Consider the following 11,472-nt stretch of genomic DNA (forward strand, 5'->3'; position numbering starts at 1 on the left):
CTCACAGGCCGGTGGGTGAGGAGAGGGGGCACACAGGATCTCACAGGCCGGTGGGTGAGGAGAGGGGGCACACAGGATCTCACAGGCCAGTGGGTGAGGAGAGGGGGCACACAGGATCTCACAGGCCAGTGGGTGAGGAGAGGGGGCACACAGGATCTCACAGGCCGGTGGGTGAGGAGAAGGGGGGGCGCACAGGATCTCACAGGCCGGTGGGTGAGGAGGGGGGGTTGGGTTGAGGAACAGATCATGGATAGGATTGGACATTAGTAGATATAAACAGGCACATGTCTGCTTACATCTGCCACTCCATAGAGGGCAATAGACAGCCCGATCATTCTACCGATACAAAAGCCCCAAGGCACGCCATACATTATGCAATTTTCTTTCCTGCAACCATTACATTCATTCACATTGATGGGGGGGATCCCTCCCATAGCATTTCTGTATTCTGACTGCAGGAGGTCTCCCCGCCATCAGAATACAATGATCACAGCTGCCAACTAGCCACCAGCAGTAATCAACAGAAGATGGCCCAGAGCTGGCAGTGCCAACCCATCCCAGAGCCCATTGCTGACAAGGGTATCAGTCCAAGCAAATATAAAGTTCTGCTTTTTTAAATACGAATAATATCTATGTTACATGCAGCAGAGGGTCACCCCCAATAATTATATGATGCATGCAACTCTAATGACACCAAATCATTGGAGGGGGGGGGTGACTCTCCACCAACACATAACAGAGCAGATAGGGTCACGATCCCCCCTCCTCTATAAATCTGGTGACCACACCCTCCCCATCCCCCCTCCATGGAGGACATGGTCTCAGCACTCCCAAGAGGACAAAGCAAAGAAAACCTATTTCCACTGACAGCCAATAGGATCCCCCGTCTTCATATAAAGCGGACCTGTCCCCTGTGTCAGCCCCCAGGCCTTGTATTACCCACACCGCCATGACAGGTCCGCTTACATGGCCGGGGCTCGCTCTGCTCCTTAGAACAGCCATCATAGTAAACATGACACGATGGAGGCGGCGGGGAGCCACTTCCTACCCCCCTCACTGTCACCATGACACCCCGCCCAGATACAGCCGCCACTTCTCCCCCCCCCTCCTCTCACCGTCCGAGTTCTGCTTCTCTCGGCCTGCCACAACCCGTAGGAAAAATGGCGTCGTCTTTTTATGTCATACGGGCCCCAGCACGCCGGTCAGCTGACATAGAAAAGGCTCCCTCACTCAACGCCCTTCCCTTCACGCACACCATGTGACCGGTGCCGGGTCTGGACTCCGCCATCTTTGTTATGGGCAAGTGCGGGTAGAGAGGAACAGATTTTGGAGAGTTGTCCCTGAATATGGCTTTGCTTTTCAATACTGATTATCTTCCTTATACATTTCTTGTGTTTTTAATAAAACATTATCTGAACGTGTTATAGTGGCATGTCTGAAGTGCTTGTTTTATGTTTAATTTAAAGTGGAGGTTCACCCGAAAACATGGGGCAGATCCACAGACGAAGTACGCCGGCGTATCTACTGATACGCCGGTGTGCTTTAAAATTTCCCGCGTCGTATCATTGTTTTGAATCCTCAAAACAAGATACGACGGCTTCTGGGTTAGATCCGACAGGTGTACGTCTTCGTACACCTTCGGATCTAAGATGCAATACTTCGGCGTCCGCTGGGTGGCGTTCACGTCGTTTTCCGTGTCGGGTATGCAAATTAGCGATTTACGACGATCCACGAACGTACGCGCGGCCGTCGCATTTTCTAACGTCGTCTGTAGTCGGCTTTTTCCGGCGTATAGTTAAAGCTGGTATTTTGCGGCGTATAGATAGACTTGCCATGTTAAGTATGGCCGTCGTTCCCGCGTCGAAATTTGAATTTTTTTTTTTTTTGCGTAAGTCGTCCGTGAATAGGGATGGACGTAACTCACGTCTAAGTTCAAAAAATGACGTCGTTGCGACGTCATTTAGCGAAATGCACGGCGGGAAATTCACGGACGACGCATTAGAGCATTTCATTCGGCGCGGGGACGCGCTTCATTTAAATGAAACCCGCCCCCAACCCGCCCAATTTGAAATACGCCGCCAGAAATACACTACACTGCCGCCAATGTATTTCTTTCTGGATCTGCTCCTTAATTTTTAACATTAGATTGAGGCTCATTTTGTGAAGGGGAATCGGGTAGTTTTTTTAAAATCGAAGCCGTACTTACCGTTTTAGAGAGCGGTCTTCTCCGCCGCTTCCGGGTATGGGCTGCGGGACTGGGCGTTCCTATTTGATTGACAGGCTTTCGACGGTCGCATACATCGCGTCACGATTTTCTGAAAGTAGCCGAACGTCGGTGCGCAGGCGCCGTATAGAGCCGCACCGACGTTCGGCTTCTTTCGGCTACTCGTGACGCGATGTATGCGACTGTCGGAAGCCTGTCAATCAAATAGGAACGCCCAGTCCCGAAGACCATACCCGGAAGCGGCGGAGAAGATCTATCTCTAAAACGGTAAGTACTGCTTCGATTTAAGAAAAAAAAAAAACACCCGATTCCCCTTGACAAAATGAGCCTCAATCTGATGTTAAAAAAAAAAATTTCGGGAGAACTCCCGCTTTAAAGTAAAGCTGCTAAAGGCATGTTTTTCCATTTTGGGTAAAATAAGAATGTTAAAGAGGATACCTTCCTTTACCTTTACCTTCCATCTTTAACCACTTAAGGACCGGAAGGATTTGCCCCCTTAATGACCAGGCCATTTTTTTGCAATACGACACTGCGTCGCTGACAATTGTGCGGTTGTGCAACATTGTACACAAACTAAATGTATGTCCCTTTTCCCCCCACAAATAGAGCTCTCTTTTGGTGGTATTTGATCACCTCTGCGATTTTGTATTTTTTTTTTTTTTTGCGCTATAAACAATTTTTTTTTTTTGCTATAATAAATATCCCCAAAAATGTTTTTAAAAAACAAATTTCTTCATCAGTTTAGGCCAATATGTATTCTTCTACATATTTTTGGTAAAAAAAAAATCTAATCGCAATAAACGTATATTGATTGGTTGTAGCTTCTACAAACTATGGGAAAGATTTATTTTCCAGTAATGCCGATGATCTGCGATTTTTAGCGGGACTGCGATATTACGGCAGACAGATCGGACACTGACGGAATGTCCAAACAGCAGGGTGTCGTTTTCTGTGCTTTTATTCTCGCCAACACGGCAAACAATTAACTTGAGGTAGATAGAGATAGGTTGGTGAAAGGAGAACTTGCAGATTCAGGCCTATGAATGGCGGAAACAATCCTGCTTCCAATGGGACTCTAAACCCTTGTCGCCACTCCAGCCGGAGTGGGTATAGTGTACCTGGACAGGCCTCTCACACCGACCTGGCAGCCAGGGTATCACTCGGAACTCTGAGAAGGAACAAGTCTCTGCCACAGACTTGGCTCTGGTAGAAATAGGAGTGGCCCATGCTCCGAAACGTAGATGATAGAGCAAATCCTTCTCAATAAATGCACATTTGCCTGAATCTCCCATTAGGTAGCTTTCCTTCGTTTTGGATCACTGACTGACAAGTTGCAACGCACAACTTTCCAGTGTCCAGTGACCTCGATCCCCGATGGATTGTCTAGGCCCTGTTGGATCGCCTGCCTCCGGGCTCACCTCAGACTGACTCCCCATCGAACAGCACAACTCGCTTGGGATCTTCCTCTCAGAATGTGGGGGGACCCAGTCGATCACTGGGGCCCCTCCATAGCTTCAGTTGCTCCGAGCCATGAGGGCCCAGAACCGAGAACTCCGCGTAGAACCCTTCCCCCCCGGCCTGGTAGGCCATATCGCCGGGGCCCGTGATGTGCGCACACCCTAAAGGTGGGTGCCGCACAGGGGTCAAGTCCTGGGGAAAAAAATGTGGGAACTCCCACCCAAGATCCACTCCCCCACCAAAAAAAAAAAAATGATACACTCATATGCATAATTACTAAACCGCAAGTTCTTTCTAAATCCCGCCATAACTCGCGGCAGACCTCCGCAATGTCTTCTGGGAACAATGACAAAAGCTCTCAGGAGACATTGCGGCATCGAGGAAGTGACGGAATACCTGCACACTACCTGATGAATCCATATACAGGATGCGGCCAGTAACATAAAGGATTACTAAGACCCCTTTCACACTGAGGAGTTTTTCAGGCGGTACAGCGCTATAAATAGCGCTGCTATACCGCCTGAAAAACTTCTTCACTGCCTACTCAATGTGAAAGCCTGAGGGCTTTCACACTGAGGCGATGCGCTGGCGGGAGAGAAAAAAATCTCCTGTCAGCAGCATCTTTGGAGCGGTGAGAGGAGCGGCGTGTATACCGCTCCTTCCCATTGAAAACAATAGGAAACCGCGGCAATACCGCCCGCAATGCGCCTCTGCAGAGGCGCATTGCGGGCGGTATTAACCCTTTATCGGCCGCTAGCGGGGGTTAATACCGCACCGCTAGCGGCCGATTCCCCCGACAATCCCAGCGGTATAGCGCCGCTATTTTTAGCGGCGCTATACCGCCAACGCGGCTCCCGGTCCAATGTGAAAGGGGCCTTAGGTTCGCCTGCCCCTGACAGTGACTCGAGCTGGGCATCGCTGCTTAGTGAAGGATTGGCTTGGGCGGCTCGGCTGCCCTCGGCTGCTCTAGTCCTGCAAAGGGAACTGAGTTCCCGCTGTGAAAAAAGTGCAGGAACTTCGTTCCCACGCGTTCCCGCAGGACTTGAGCCCTGGTGCCGCACCCGGAACCAGGAACACAAGAAGACCCTTCCAAAATGGCGTCTGCCCCAGAAGTACCCTCCCCCAGCATGCCCCGCGAGGGAGAAAATCCTCTGATTGGCTGCTGGCAGGAAGGCTCCACCGCCTGGACCCCTCTGGTGCCACCTGTCACCCAGAGATAGAACACAGAATGAAATCACAGGACAGCCCAGCCTGGCAGAAACCTAATTTTCATGAATCAACCGGATGAGAGCAAAGTAACTCTCTCATCCCCCTCTAAATTTAACATAGCACCTGGACTGAAAGTACACAGGCGCTACATTTACATTTGTGCCCATTGAGTTTGTGCCCGGTGGACACAGACAGACCCAAGACATCTCTATGAGCTGCAAGGTATAAATGGACTTCACTGTCTGTTTATATCAGGCTACCACCGATCCGTCACGTTTAGGTCTGCAAAAATCGATGGACCTGATCAGAAAGCATGTGTGAAAGGGCCCTTAATGTCAGTCTGAAGCCCAAACCTTTTTTCATTTTGGATAGAGAAGGGAAGTGTTGGAACTCCTGTTAGGTTTGTATTGCTGTGTGTGTGTCAACTGGGGAGAATGAATCAATTTGTCTTGATGACTAGGACAGAAAGTGATGGGAAATCCAAAATGTTACAGTCCCATCAGAATAGGAATAGTGATGAGAGCTTCCAATGAGAAAACGGTTTAAGAAGGGATTTCCTCTCAGTTTAGAGAGATATTTCTCTGCTTTCTGTTATATCTCAGGGGCAGAAAGTCAAGGAAAATCTCCTTAACCACTTAAGCCCCGGACCAATATGCTGGCTAAAGACCCAAGGGGTTTTTACAGTTCGGCACTGCGTCGCTTTAACAGACAATTGCGCGGTCGTGCGACGTGGCTCCCAAACAAAATTGGCGTCCTTTTTTCCCCACAAATAGAGCTTTCTTTTGGTGGTATTTAATCACCTCTGCGGTTTTTATTTTTTGCACTATAAACAAAAATAGAGCGTCAATTTTGAAAAAAAATCAATATTTTTTACTTTTTTCTATAATAAATATCCCCCAAAAATATATAAAAAAATATTTTTTTCCTCAGTTTAGGCCGATATGTATTCTTCTACATATTTTTGGTAAAAAAAAAATCGCAATAAGCGTTTATCGGTTGGTTTGCGCAAAATGTATAGCGTTTACAAAATAGGGGATAGTTTTATTGCATTTTTATTATTATTTTTTTTTTTTTACTACTGATGGCAGCGATCAGCGATTTTTTTCGTGACTGCGACATTATGGCGGACACTTCGGACAATTTTGACAAATTTTTGGGACCATTGTCATTTTCACAGCAAAAAATGCATTTAAATTGCATTGTTTATTGTGAAAATGACAGTTGCAGTTTGGGAGTTAACCACAGGGGGCGCTGAAGGAGTTATGTTTCACCTAGTGTGTGTTTACAACTGTAGGGGGGTGTGGCTGTAGGTCTGACATCATCGATCGTGTCTCCCTATAAAAGGGATGACTCGATTGATGCAGCCGCCACAGTGAAGCACGGGGAAGCCGTGTTTACATACGGCTCTCCCCGTTCTTCAGCTCCGGGGAGCGATCGCGGGAGGGTGGCTAGAAACGAATAGCCGCGCCGTCATCCCGGATCGCTCCCAGACGATTTCCGACCGCCGCATGTAGCGGGGGGGGGGGGGGGGGGTCGACCCACGTCTAAGCAGGGACGTACGGGTACGCCCATCTGCCTGTACGTGCCATTCTGTGGACGTATATGTACATGCGGTGGTCGTTAAGTGGTTAAAGCAGAGTTCCGCCGAAAGATTTTTTTTTTAAAGTCAGCAACTACAAATACTGCAGCTGCTGACTTTTAATATTAGGACACGCCCGAGATGTCCTCACCCAAAGTGGAGGGTGGAGGCACTGCCATCTTCGGTAAGAGAATCAAGAAGTGAAGCTTCTTCATGGTTCACTACTGCGCATGCGCGAGTTACACTGCCCGATCTTACTGGTCCCTGCTGTCTTCTGGGAGACGTGTGTCTCCCAGAAGACAGCGGGGGCGGACATGACGTTGATCGCCGCGGATACTGCAGCGATCTATGCCCGGAAGTGGGAGCAAATAGCTGTATTAGACAGGTATCTGCTCCCCCCCTCCCCCTGAAAGATGCCAAATGTGTCGCTGGGGGGGAGGAATCCGAAAAAAAAGTAAAATTTTTGGGTGAAACACTCCACTTTAATTTAAAAAAGATAGCCAAAAACAACTGGATTGTATCATATTCAGGGCTTTTTTTCAGCGGGAACGCGGGGGAACGCAGTTCCGGCACCTCCTGGACTGACTGTATGTAATGGCAAGGGGTGCTGTGGTATGATGTAGGGTATTGATGCTCACTGCTGGGGGATCTATTCTAGCTGGAGGGGATCTATTTTTGCAGGGGGGTCTATTGTTTCTGGGGGGGTCTTATGTTACTGGGGGATCAGTTGTTGCTGAAAGAGATCTACTGTTGGGGGAGGGGTCTATTGTTGATAGCTCCAGGAGAGTCTATTAAGGCTGGTTGTACTGAGTATATTGTTGCTGGGGTTGGATTTTTTTGTGAGTGGTCCATTGTTGTTAGGGGGATCTATTGTTTCTGGCTGCAGGAGATCGATTTTACAGATTTTCTTGATAGCATTACCAAATTTCATACAAATTTCTTAGCACCACAAAATGATACTTGGTTCTGTATTGTCTAATAGGCGTGGTACTGGGAGGTAGGTATGGGATGGAACCAAGGGCCGGTGCTCGGAGGTGGGTAGGGACGAGGAAGAGGGGTGACTCAGAAAGAGGGAGTTCCTGCACCTATTGTCTGAGAAAAAAAGCCCTGCCAAAACTAAATGAAAAAGTTGTCCACTCTAAAGATTAAACGTGGTATGGAGTTGGGTTTTCAGTGTTATTTTAGTATTGCTCACAACAAATGTACCTGCCACTGGGGTCCAAAGTCCCATTTGGGCTTTGAAGGCCTCAACGGTTTGCTTTCAGCAATTTTTTTCATCATAATTATATAAGGCTTTGTGCTTTTGTTCTTTGGTATTATTTTTCTAATCCAGAATAATTCCCATCAAACCTGTTTGTTTCTGTCATTTAGTCACTCCTCTGTAGCATATGTTGGCAAGGTGTAACACACCTTTATAAACCCACATTTCCTTCTATGATAATGTAACAGCTCTTTGTACTAAACAAATAAGAGCATATTTTTTCTGGACATTGTTCAGGCATTGCATGGCACAGTACTAACTTTTATTCCTGCCATTTGTCAGTGGTTATGACAGTTCTTATACTCCTTTTTGGATATGTGGAGGTAGGATTCAGATTTTTGCTGTAACTGTAACATAGCAAAGTGAAGGGCTCAAAGCGGTAGTAAAGTTTGCTTTGTGATTTTTACCTATCGGTAAGCGGGGGGGTTGTCGCCAATCGCGGGACCGCGGGATTTACCGCGAATCGCGGGACCAGGGGATTTACCGCGGATCGCGGTAATCGCGGAGGGATGGACAATAGCACTGCTCGCAGGACCGCGGGATTTACAGCGAATCGCAGGACAATCCCGCGAAATCTGGGACGGTTGGGAGGTATGGGTATTAGCAAGTGTCGCGCTACAACAGGCCGGACGCCGGGGGATCATTTTTGTGCCGAAGGCGATCGTGAGAGGCAGGAGCCGGGACTTGGGAGGACGTGTAGGGTTTTTTTGTGTGTGGGGGGCGGCTTCCCCTCCCGCACATTGCCACTCTAGGCCTGAGCCTTGTCGGCCTAGGCCAGGAAACCACACTGGCTGCCAACTGTGTTAAAAAATGAGGTACAGCGCAAAAACAATATATGTGAAAGTTTGGTAATGACACCAAAAATGAAAAAAATATTGAGTATATAATTAATTAACCAAAATAGTAAACCACAAACCTAACGTGATTAGTATAAATGGTGTATAACTACTGGAGACAAGGTGAGTGAGTAACACTCTGTTAGTAGCCAAAAGAATGAAAATCCCAAAAATGTGACATAAACAAAAATAAGGTAAAAAGTGTCCATAAAACAGTCCCGCGTGTAATAAGAGTGAGAAATTAATCCAAAATCTTCTTATAATGGGTGATGTAATATCAGGGATTAAACCTCCTTCCACCAAGTGAGCACCCGAGTGAGAGAGATGTAGTCTCCTTACCAGATACTAATGGCTAGATTCAGGTAGGGGCACGCATCTTTAAGGCGGCGTAGCGTATCGTATTTACGCTACGCCGCCTTAAGTTAGAAAGGCAAGTACTGTATTCACAAAGCACTTGCCTCCTAACTTACGGCGGCGTAGCGTAAATGGGGCTGGCGTAAGCGCGCCTAATTCAAATGAGGATGGGGGGGCGTGTTTTATGTTAATGTCTGGTGACCTGACGTGATTGACGTTTTTTATGAACTGCGCATGCGCCGTCCGTGTACATATCCCAGTGTGCATTGCTCCAAAGTACGCCGCAAGGACGTATTGGTTTCGACGTGAATGTAAATTACGTCCAGGCCCATTCACGGACGACTTACGCAAACCACGTACATTTTTCGAATTTCGACGCGGGAACGACGGCCATATCTAACATTGACTAGGCCAGCTATTTGTTCGACTAACTTTACGCCGGGAATTGCCTTACGTAAGCGGCGACGGACGCACGTACGTTCGTGAATCGGCGTATCTATGCATTTACATATTCTACGCCGAACTCGACGGAAGCGCCACCTATCGGCCAGGTGAAAAATTGCACCCTAAGATACGATGGCGCAGGCTGTCGTATCTTAGCTAGGTTTAAGTGTATCTCAGTTTGAGAATACACTTAAACATACGACGACGCAGATTCCGAGTTACGTCGGCGTATCTACTGATACGCCGGCGTAACTCTCTCTGAATCTGGCTATAAGACCACAAACTTGCGGTCAGACCAAACACAGGGTTTTAAAGTCTCCCAATAAGACTCTAGGCTGGAGCTGGTTCAATCAAACGCTGATAAGGATCTCAGATAAAAAAACAGAAAAGAACCATAGTGTAGACTGCGACACAGGTTTTAATAAAATAATGGTAATGCACTTCCAGAAAAGTTGATGCAATGCATGCCCGATAAGATAAAACATATGTGGTGTGCAAAACGGGTCTCGGCGTCCCCTCTCGTTCCTTCTCCTGTGTCAGTCTGTTCCGAAGAGCGTGATGACGTCAGGACGCAGGCCACACCTACGCGTTTTGTCATATGTTGACGTCATCTGGGATTGGCTGCTGATTTTGAGGGACTGTCCCCTGATTTGGAACAATGTCCCTCTTTCCTCCATTTTGTCTTATATATATATATAAAATGCACTATTCAAGCATTATTTCTTTCATGCCTGATTCACACCTATGCAGGTTGCAGTTTGCATATTGCAGGTGCATTTTGCATTTTTTAATACAAGCTTTTGATCAATTGAAGTCTATGGAACCACAAACCAGAAAAAAGTCCCTGGCCCTTAACATAAAATGCACAGATGTGAACTACATCCATAGGAAACCGTGTTAAATGGACTGTAGTGTATTTCTGCAAAATGCATAGTTGTAAAACCAGGCCTCAAAAAATGTTTCCCAGTGCTAAACCCTTCATCCAATTTCTAAAATCCTGCCTTTGTAAGTTTTAAAAGCCGATATAAATGAATAATAATAATATGTATACAAATTATTACATCCGCACTATGTTAAAAAAAATCAGCAGCTGAACACTGTAACCCAGATATTGGGCACAAAGGAATAATACAAAATATAAAGTGCAGCGCTAAATTAAACTGGAAAAAATAAATGACACAATGGGATTCATGTACTAAAGCTGGAGAGTGCAAAATCAGGCTCACTTCTGCATAGAAACCAATCAGCTTACAGGTTTTATTGCCAATGCTTAATTGAAAAAGCTGAGGTTAGAAGCTGATTGGCTAACATGCATAGCTACACCAGATTCTGAGTGCACCAGTTTTAGTAAATCTACTTTACTGCCTACCAGCATATGTGCAATGATCAATATGCAATATCACTTTGACTAATATGCAGTATTGAATAATGGTGAAATTAATCAAATATTATCTGCAAATAACTAACATAATACAATAAAAAATGAGAAAAGGAAGCACTCACATTGCCACATCTGTAAATTTAGATTGGAAACAAGAAAAAGGATACTCAGAGAGTAACCATAGGCTGGACTTTAGAGGCATAGAAAACAATGGAGAAGTAGAAAAAATCTAACAATATTTATTGAAAAAAGTACATAGTATAGTCAAAAGTGTTCAAAGATTTGATAAAAATCATGTAAAACAATTCAATTTGCACAGTGAGCCCTTGTGCGTCAATGTGTTTCACCGTTAGGCTTCTTCAGGACACGATCAAGGTTCAAAGAGGTAGCAAAAAGAGGGAGCAAGTCTGTTCTCTCTGTTGTTCCAGACAGTGGGATTTGCTCTTTGTTTTTGCTACCTCTTTGAACCTTGATTGTGTCCTGAAGAAGCCTAATGGTGAAATGCGTTGACACACAAGGGCTCACTGTACAAATTGTATAATTTTACATGATTTGTTATCAAATTTTTAACACTTTTGACTATACTATGTACTTTTTTCAATAAATACTGTTATTTTTTCTACTTCTCCATTTTTTTCTATGCCTCTAAAGTCCAGCCTATGGCTACTCCCTTGTTACAATATAGCATATAACATACTATAAAGTGCAAACATGCCATAAACAAAT

General features: G+C 46.0%; 1 protein-coding gene across 2 annotated transcripts in view; it reads right to left on the reverse strand.

Moving 5' to 3' along the window:
* The window catches only part of MARCHF7 (membrane associated ring-CH-type finger 7), a 51,564-nt gene extending 50,348 nt beyond the window's left edge, over nt 1-1,216 (reverse strand). Inside the window, exon 1 of one of the 2 annotated variants that reach the window (XM_040357895.1) lies at nt 1,116-1,216. The gene's annotated coding sequence lies outside the window, so the exon portion shown is untranslated. The remainder of the gene's footprint in view (nt 1-1,115) is intronic. The other variant, XM_040357898.1, reaches the window with a different exon arrangement.
* Between the last annotated feature and the right edge of the window lie 10,256 nt (nt 1,217-11,472).

The sequence above is a fragment of the Rana temporaria genome, chromosome 6 (assembly GCF_905171775.1).
Source record: "Rana temporaria chromosome 6, aRanTem1.1, whole genome shotgun sequence".
NCBI lineage: Eukaryota > Metazoa > Chordata > Amphibia > Anura > Ranidae > Rana > Rana temporaria.